The sequence below is a fragment of the Zea mays genome, chromosome 8 (assembly GCF_902167145.1).
Source record: "Zea mays cultivar B73 chromosome 8, Zm-B73-REFERENCE-NAM-5.0, whole genome shotgun sequence".
In the NCBI taxonomy this organism is placed as follows: Eukaryota; Viridiplantae; Streptophyta; class Magnoliopsida; order Poales; family Poaceae; genus Zea; species Zea mays.
Genome location: NC_050103.1, coordinates 15,733,279 through 15,740,576, shown reverse-complemented (window position 1 = coordinate 15,740,576; position 7,298 = coordinate 15,733,279). Strand labels below are relative to the sequence as shown.

The following is a 7,298-nucleotide window of genomic DNA, read 5'->3' as shown; positions in this document are numbered from 1 at the left end:
GATGTTCACAAGACATAAAAGCATCGTCGCAGCCTAACCAGAAGTATCCGACCAACTGATGTTCACAAAAGTATCTGCGTAACAACCTAAGACAAGGTAGCATAACAACTGTTCTAAACATCACATGTAAGGAAGCTTCCTAACATTGTTAACTAACAAGCTTGACCAAAATACCACAGTACGATACATGGCCCGCACCATGACTTAGTTCTGACACATAGTTAATACTTGCGCGCAAACATAAATCTCTGGATCTCTATTGGAAGTGGCAACGTCTTGTTCATGCGATGGAATGTGAGATGATATAGGGCATGAGCACGTAGGTCTCGAGAATTGTCCTGCAATACAAGCATAGCATTAATTATACACGTATATAGCTAACATGTACAACGATGGCAACCTGAAGATAAATATTTAGCATAATCACTTACTGGTTGAGTGTAAGAAGTGATGACACCTGAATTGTGATCATAATACTTCATGTAACTCATTACATAAAAGCCACAGTCGTTTGACCCTGTTCTCATTGTTGGGCAATTTGATGGCATATCCATTGGAAAGTTACCAAATTTGGCGAAGGATGCATTGGGGCAAACATGTTGTAACGCTTTGCTCAACCTACTCATTATAACCCTAGCCCATGGGAATTTCCTTCCACCTAAATAGATTGGGTCATAATGGTAGTCCTTCCATGTAGTGCCACCGAGTTCTATACCATACGGATTCGAATCTAAAATGTGTATACACCGATGCTGTAGGTTGATTACATACAGTGTCCAATGTCCCCTACTAAGCATAGGTACCAATATCTGTTGATGAAAAAATGTAAATAAGTTACATATTGCTGTTACACTGTCATGATGAGTAAAAAGTACAGTTAATAAGAATATGTGTTTGCAAAGGAAATATACTAATGAACCAATGAAAAAAGAATACTGAGGCTTACCGACTTGCATTTATCCAGATTTACCAACGAAGGCAGTGTGTTATGTAAGCAATTATGTAACACATTTTGGTCAAACGGCTGAGGATTCTTACTATGACGTTCCTGCTCTTCAAAATTTAGCAGAGCCTAGAAACAACATAGAGAGTGTGTAAGTATATTCAGTGAATAATTACAATAACTGTGAAGAAGAACATACCCCAACATTGACATCAAGTAATAATCTGTTAGAAGTCATAGTTCGACGATGATTTTTGGAATCATCACGAACACACTCAATGAAGCACTGCATGAGCACATTCTCAAGACACTTCCCCTCTGCGAAAGATTCATAAATATCGAGACAATTTCCACTGTATTCACCGTAATCTATGACAACCCTGTATGAAGAATATAGTTATATATTCATATTACATACATGAAACAAACTAATAAATACGATCTTCATAATTTGTGTAACGTGTACCTGCTTTGGTCAATGTCCTTGGAACAGAGTAAATCCCACAGAGAACGAATGCAATCAATTTATGTAAGGAGTGGAGCAGTTCCAGAAAGTGTTGTCCCTTTCAGTGTATCATCCTGAGATACAACCTGGTTATAAGTGTTTTAACATTAGAATAATTAGTTTAATGGCATAAAGTGCATTATAGAAGATGTATGTTATTATACTGACATGAGGAGTTGGGGTCTGATCAAAGACTGGTCCACTGTCATTGTGTTCCATTTCATCTGTTGCCATTTCACCTCTCTACACAAAGGTATATGATTAGTAAAATTATGTAATATGTATTGTACTAATGTAATCGTAAAATGGAATTATAAAATGAGACAAGGACTTCTAAACAAACATTTTTTTGCGGTGTCACGTCAAATTTCGGCAAACGGGTCGACATATTTGATCTCGTAAAGGTGCAAGCTGGTGTGGGTTGAGGTGTGATATTTGTGTTCCTCAACATGTTGTTTTGAACATCAAAGCAGAAATCTTGTTGACAAATAGTGTGGTTCGTATCCAGCTAAAAAGAAATATGCAAACAATGTACGTATGATGCGTAAAAAAGCTCATGGGGTTGGATATATTACATGATGTCCTGTATCAACGTCCGCTTAGTCAGGACAAGTCTCCAATACTCTATGAATATGCTGTTGTCTTTCATGAATTTCTTCAAACTGAGTACCACCCAGCTGGGTCTCAAGTTGTGATGCTTGGGATGACAGATCCGGTGTGGGTTGGGTGGCATGGACAGTGTGTCCTTATACAAAATTATATTGTAAATAATGTATGTCAAAACTTGCATTATAGATCAAATCACTACACGACGGTTGATATTTAGCGACCCTTATTAGGTACCGACTATTGGTTGCTAAAGGTTAAGGACCGACGGTCAGTCGCTAAATCCTTTTGTAGCAACAGTCGGTTGGTCACTAAAAGTCTAGAAATTTAACAACTTATGGTTGGTCGCTATAGATGTCATCGGGGACTAGCGGTGGGTTGCTATAGAGCAAGGATCACTATCAAATCTTATAGCCTAAACGTACCTGTAGATGTTAGTGACTAAAAATTAATTAAAACAAGTAAACATTGATGAGTTTAGCGAGTATCCTACGGAAGATGATGCAATATTTGAGTTGTTATAACACTATAAAAACCATCAACTAAAAATAATGAATTTAGTTATTACGACAAATAGGGTAATAATTTTTTATTCAAATATTTATTATTTATTTGCATTCGTAATAATTTATTCAAATGTTTATATTTATTTGGTAAATTTTTATGAATTTTTAAGTAATTTAAAAATGCATTTCAAAATAAATAAAAAAACCCTCCCTAACCCTAAGGCTCACTAGAGGCCCATCTACCTAACCCTAGCAGTTGTGCTCCCTGCTTCTCTCCCAGCCGCCGCCGACTCTATCTCTTCCTTCCCTCTCACCACCTCCTCGTCATCCTCAGCGTGCACGCTGCGCGTGGCCGTAGTGGGGGGGTGGCCCCGCGGGCGCGTCGGCTGCCGAGGCGCTGGCCTCGCCGAGGGCCCAGATGCGGGTGCTCTCCCCTTCCAACTTCGCCGCTGACTTCTCCCGCGCGCTGCCGCCCGGAGCACCCATCCCCATGCTCCCGTCGTGAGGTGCTCCACTCCTTCCTCCGCAGTCGAGGCTGAGCTCGTCCAGGGCCTCATCACCTCTGTCGTGAGGTGCTCCACTCCTTCGTCGTCAAGCTCTCGCCATTTGTAACTCCTTGCTCCGCCGACCTCGACGCAAACTACAACTTCTCGCTCGCATAACTTTTAGCCATTGCGTCGATTCCAGGGAAGCTGACTGAAAAGAGCGATGTATACGCATTTGGAGTGGTGCTTCTTGAGCTACTAATGGGACGGAAGCCTGTCGAGAAGATGAGTCAAACTCAGTGCCAATCAATTGTGACATGGGTACGGTACAAAAAAAATACACTAAACCCTAGAATATCTCTAATTGCCACAATTTGGAACTTTAGTAATGAACAATTGTCAACTCTCATTCTCACGGAATGTGTATTGCACCTTGATTTTATCTTATCATATATTAGAAAACATCGGCTTCATCATCAGTGCTAACATTTAAGGAGTCCATGCAATTTCTTTGTGTGCTGATATTTGAGACAAGCTGAAAAATCATAAACAGGCCATGCCGCAGCTGACTGACAGAACGAAACTTCCCAACATAGTTGACCCAGTGATCAGGGACACGATGGACCCAAAGCATCTGTACCAAGTACTGTCTCGATAGCCTGTTAATGGTCTTTTACTTCATATGAATTTATCCTTCCAACCATCTTGATTGCTATTCTGTACCTCTGCGGGTGGCAGCAGTGGCGGTTCTCTGTGTGCAACCAGAACCAAGTTACAGGCCGCTGATTACTGATGTTCTTGCTTAACTTTATAACTGATGAAGTTTCCAATCACAAGATTTACTTAATTTATACTATTATCTTCTGCTGCAGTATTGATTATAAATGTTGCAAACTTGCAAGTACCAAAGACTCTTTTCAATTAAAATGCTGATTCTATTTTCCATTTCTACTATTTGTATTGTATATTATTTATTTGTATTAATAGTTAATGTAGTTCAAGTGGACGTTAGAACACTAACATAGTTGTGACCACAGGATGATGACGATTTACTACAGCAGGCACTTGCAATGTCAATGGAGGGTGGTGCTTCAGGATCTGCAGCTGTGACTGACTCTGCTATGGCAGAAGCTGGTGCAGTTGACCCTGACTTAGCGTTGGGTGTGTTTTCTCTTATGTTTGCAGCTTCTACAGTTCTAGCACATACAGTATTTGTTGCTATCAATTAATTCTGGTAGTGACAAATGAAAAACCACTGCTTTCTAGTGACACTTATATGTTTATATGCAGCTCTTCAAATGTCTGTCCAGGATGCAAACATCTGTTAAAGATTTGCTGGCATCATTGCACAGCCAGGGAGAGGTATGTTCTTTTTTGGGTTTTAGTGAAGATCTCTGTATTGTGATGCAATGAAATTCATATTGCCTCTAGACTATAGCATTGTTCAGCTTCACCTTGACTAAATAAGAATAAATATATTATCTATCACCAAATCTTCATGCAAATACACAGTTACTATATGCAAGCAATGACTATGCACACCTACAAAAAAACCATTGCAAGATTTAATAATTGTGGTGCATGTACGCAAATACACGAATCTTGACTATTCTAGTAATGCATGTAATTGGAAATATGAAGGTTTCTTTATTTCTCTTCTTAAACAGGAAGAGAAGAAGGAACACAAGTCAGACAAAACAGAAGACGAGAAGAACTGCTTCAAGCTGGAGTGATGTCGCTGTGGTTCTTTTGTGACTGATCATCTCTGGAGCTTTTGTGAATGATCTAGCTAGCTATCTATAATTGATCTAGTTGTGAATGATATTATAATTGTGATACTTTTGTGAATATATTATTGTGGTGCTTTTGTGTTTATGTGATGGATCTGTGACTGTGGTATACTGATTAAATGTGTATGTCTTTATGATTCGTGTATAAAAATCTGTGATTTGTGGTGCTTAATTAAATGTATATTTTTATTAATAACAACTGTAAAAAGGGCGACTTTCTGTTGGTTGCTAAATGTATAATATGACGACTTACTGTTGGTTGCTAAATCTATAGTACAACAACCCACGGTTGGTCGCTAAATATACAATATTAGCAACGGACGGTCGGTCGCTAAAACGATGTCGGTCGCTAAAGCCTTTAGCGACGGCACTTACAGCGACCATCCTTATGAGTCGCTAAAAGTTTTTAGCGACCAACCGTAGGTCGCTGAAGGCCGTTTTAGCAACCAACCGTAGGTCGTTGTAAGTGAACCGTCGTGTAGTGAATGTTGCTGCATATACTAAAAATAACAAAATGATGTTTACTGTACATATAAAAAAACCCTATGCACATGTAGTCTATGTAAGGTTCTAAATGTATAAAAAGTGATAATTATATGACTGACCTGATGAATTAGTCGAATTCCTCAATTGTTGTGGCTCATCTGTCTCGTTTTCTAAATTATCAGACTCGACACGTAGTACCTCGTCGATCAGCTCTATAAAGTTGTCTGCTATGTCATATTGCTTCTCAATAATTTTGTTAATGCTGTCTTTTATGGCTAAGCATGCCTTGTCAACCTCCAAGTCATATGCAACAAGTTTCTCTGTGAATTTAGATCAATGACGAGGTGGGAGCTGGTTGATCTTACTTGACATCATCTCCTTAATCGATGGAAGTTGGATGTTAAAGGTGGGCCGAGGAGTAGGGGCAGGGCGTAGTGCATCAAAAATGTTGGTCCTGCACTTCGGCTGGTTGTTCAGCAAAAATAATAAGAATCCATCACCACACTCCTATTACATTTGTTCCATAAATCTTAAAAATAGATGTATATAATACAACAAAAACTTGCCTCGGATTGGTAATCGAGCTTAGGTACATCTGAATAGCATGTCTCGGTTGAGCTTCGAAACTAAAATATAAAATGTAAGTGAAAGTTGAATTGGACCATGAGTTTGTAATGAAAACAATGGTACTCAAAACAAAGCACATATATTTGACATAAAATTTGTCATAAAATACACTTGTTTAAATATGAATAACTTACTTCACAATATCCGAAAGGTTCGGCCCCATGGCGTGCCTTCCTCTTGTCGGCTTTAGTCAAAGCTTTTATGATATTCTTATCAAAGAATTTTATGCGAGGTGTACTAAGCTTATTTTGAGGGGCAGCGGCTACATGCAGGTGATCCAGGTAGTACAACTACATAAAAAAATTCAATGTGCAATGGCTGTGTAAGTAAACATAACAAACATCATAAAATATGTTATATCATGCCCCACAATGAGCAAACAAAATTGCAATATATGTACATAAGAGAAACTCTATACTTACTAAGACAACAATTGAGCATCCGTATATAGTCGTGGAGACGTTTGTGGTGCTTCGGTTATGCCACTTCTTCGCAGCTTCACAAAGGTCATTAAAAATAAGCTGGCACCAATCAGTCTCGTGGAAACGGTGCATTTCTTCTGTCAGAAGCACTTCATGGTTTGTTATGCCCCAGCTAGCAGTTGGAAACAACAGACGATTGAATAAGATAAGAACGAAACATCTAATGGTAAGGTCATCATCATCGCCTTTCCTTAAACGATCCTGTAGCAATGTCACATTGAACTCATTTTTAGCCAAACCAAGCTCTGCCCTCAAGTTACTTGCTGCAACTGCTTCATCAATCCCGAATGGTTTTCCACCGCCATGATTTGGTACACCAAGGATAAGATGCATAATGTCCTTTGTGATTTTTAGTTCCTTTCCTGGACCAGGACGAATTGTCATGTCCTTGTGGTCAAGCTTATCCATCAACCATTGAAGATGTGATCTACTACACAGCGCATCTACTGTCATATCAATAATGTTAGAGAAACCTTTACGTCTTATGGCCTGACGTTGTCTTTCATTCAATATGTGAATGCTTGCAATGACATCTTGTGGGTTGCACCTGACATTGAGCCTCTGTTATAAAATATAGAACCAGAAACAATTTTGTTATTATCAAAAAAATATTCAGAAGCTTACGCATAGGAAATTGTTTGTTGAGTATGCATAAAACTAACCTGTCGGGGAAGATCATCAGCTTTTATCCTTTGTGTCACAACTTTTCTTAGAACTCTTGTATGGCTTTCAGAAACATTACGCTTCTTAACAGCTGGTATGAAGTCATCTTCATCAGAATCCAGCTGTATTGTTTCATTGATCAAAGTTTGACTGTCAACATTTGGAGGATTTCCCACTTCTGGACATGGATTAGACTGTTCTGCGC

At 39.0% G+C, this 7,298-nt stretch overlaps 1 long non-coding RNA gene across 1 annotated transcript; it reads left to right on the top strand.

The window, feature by feature from the left end:
* The first annotated feature begins 4,363 nt into the window (after positions 1–4,363).
* LOC103634837 (uncharacterized) lies at positions 4,364–4,852 on the top strand. Its single transcript, XR_556955.2, has 2 exons — positions 4,364–4,407; positions 4,713–4,852. It is a non-coding gene; the product is annotated as an uncharacterized lncRNA (long non-coding RNA).
* The last annotated feature ends 2,446 nt before the right edge of the window (positions 4,853–7,298 follow it).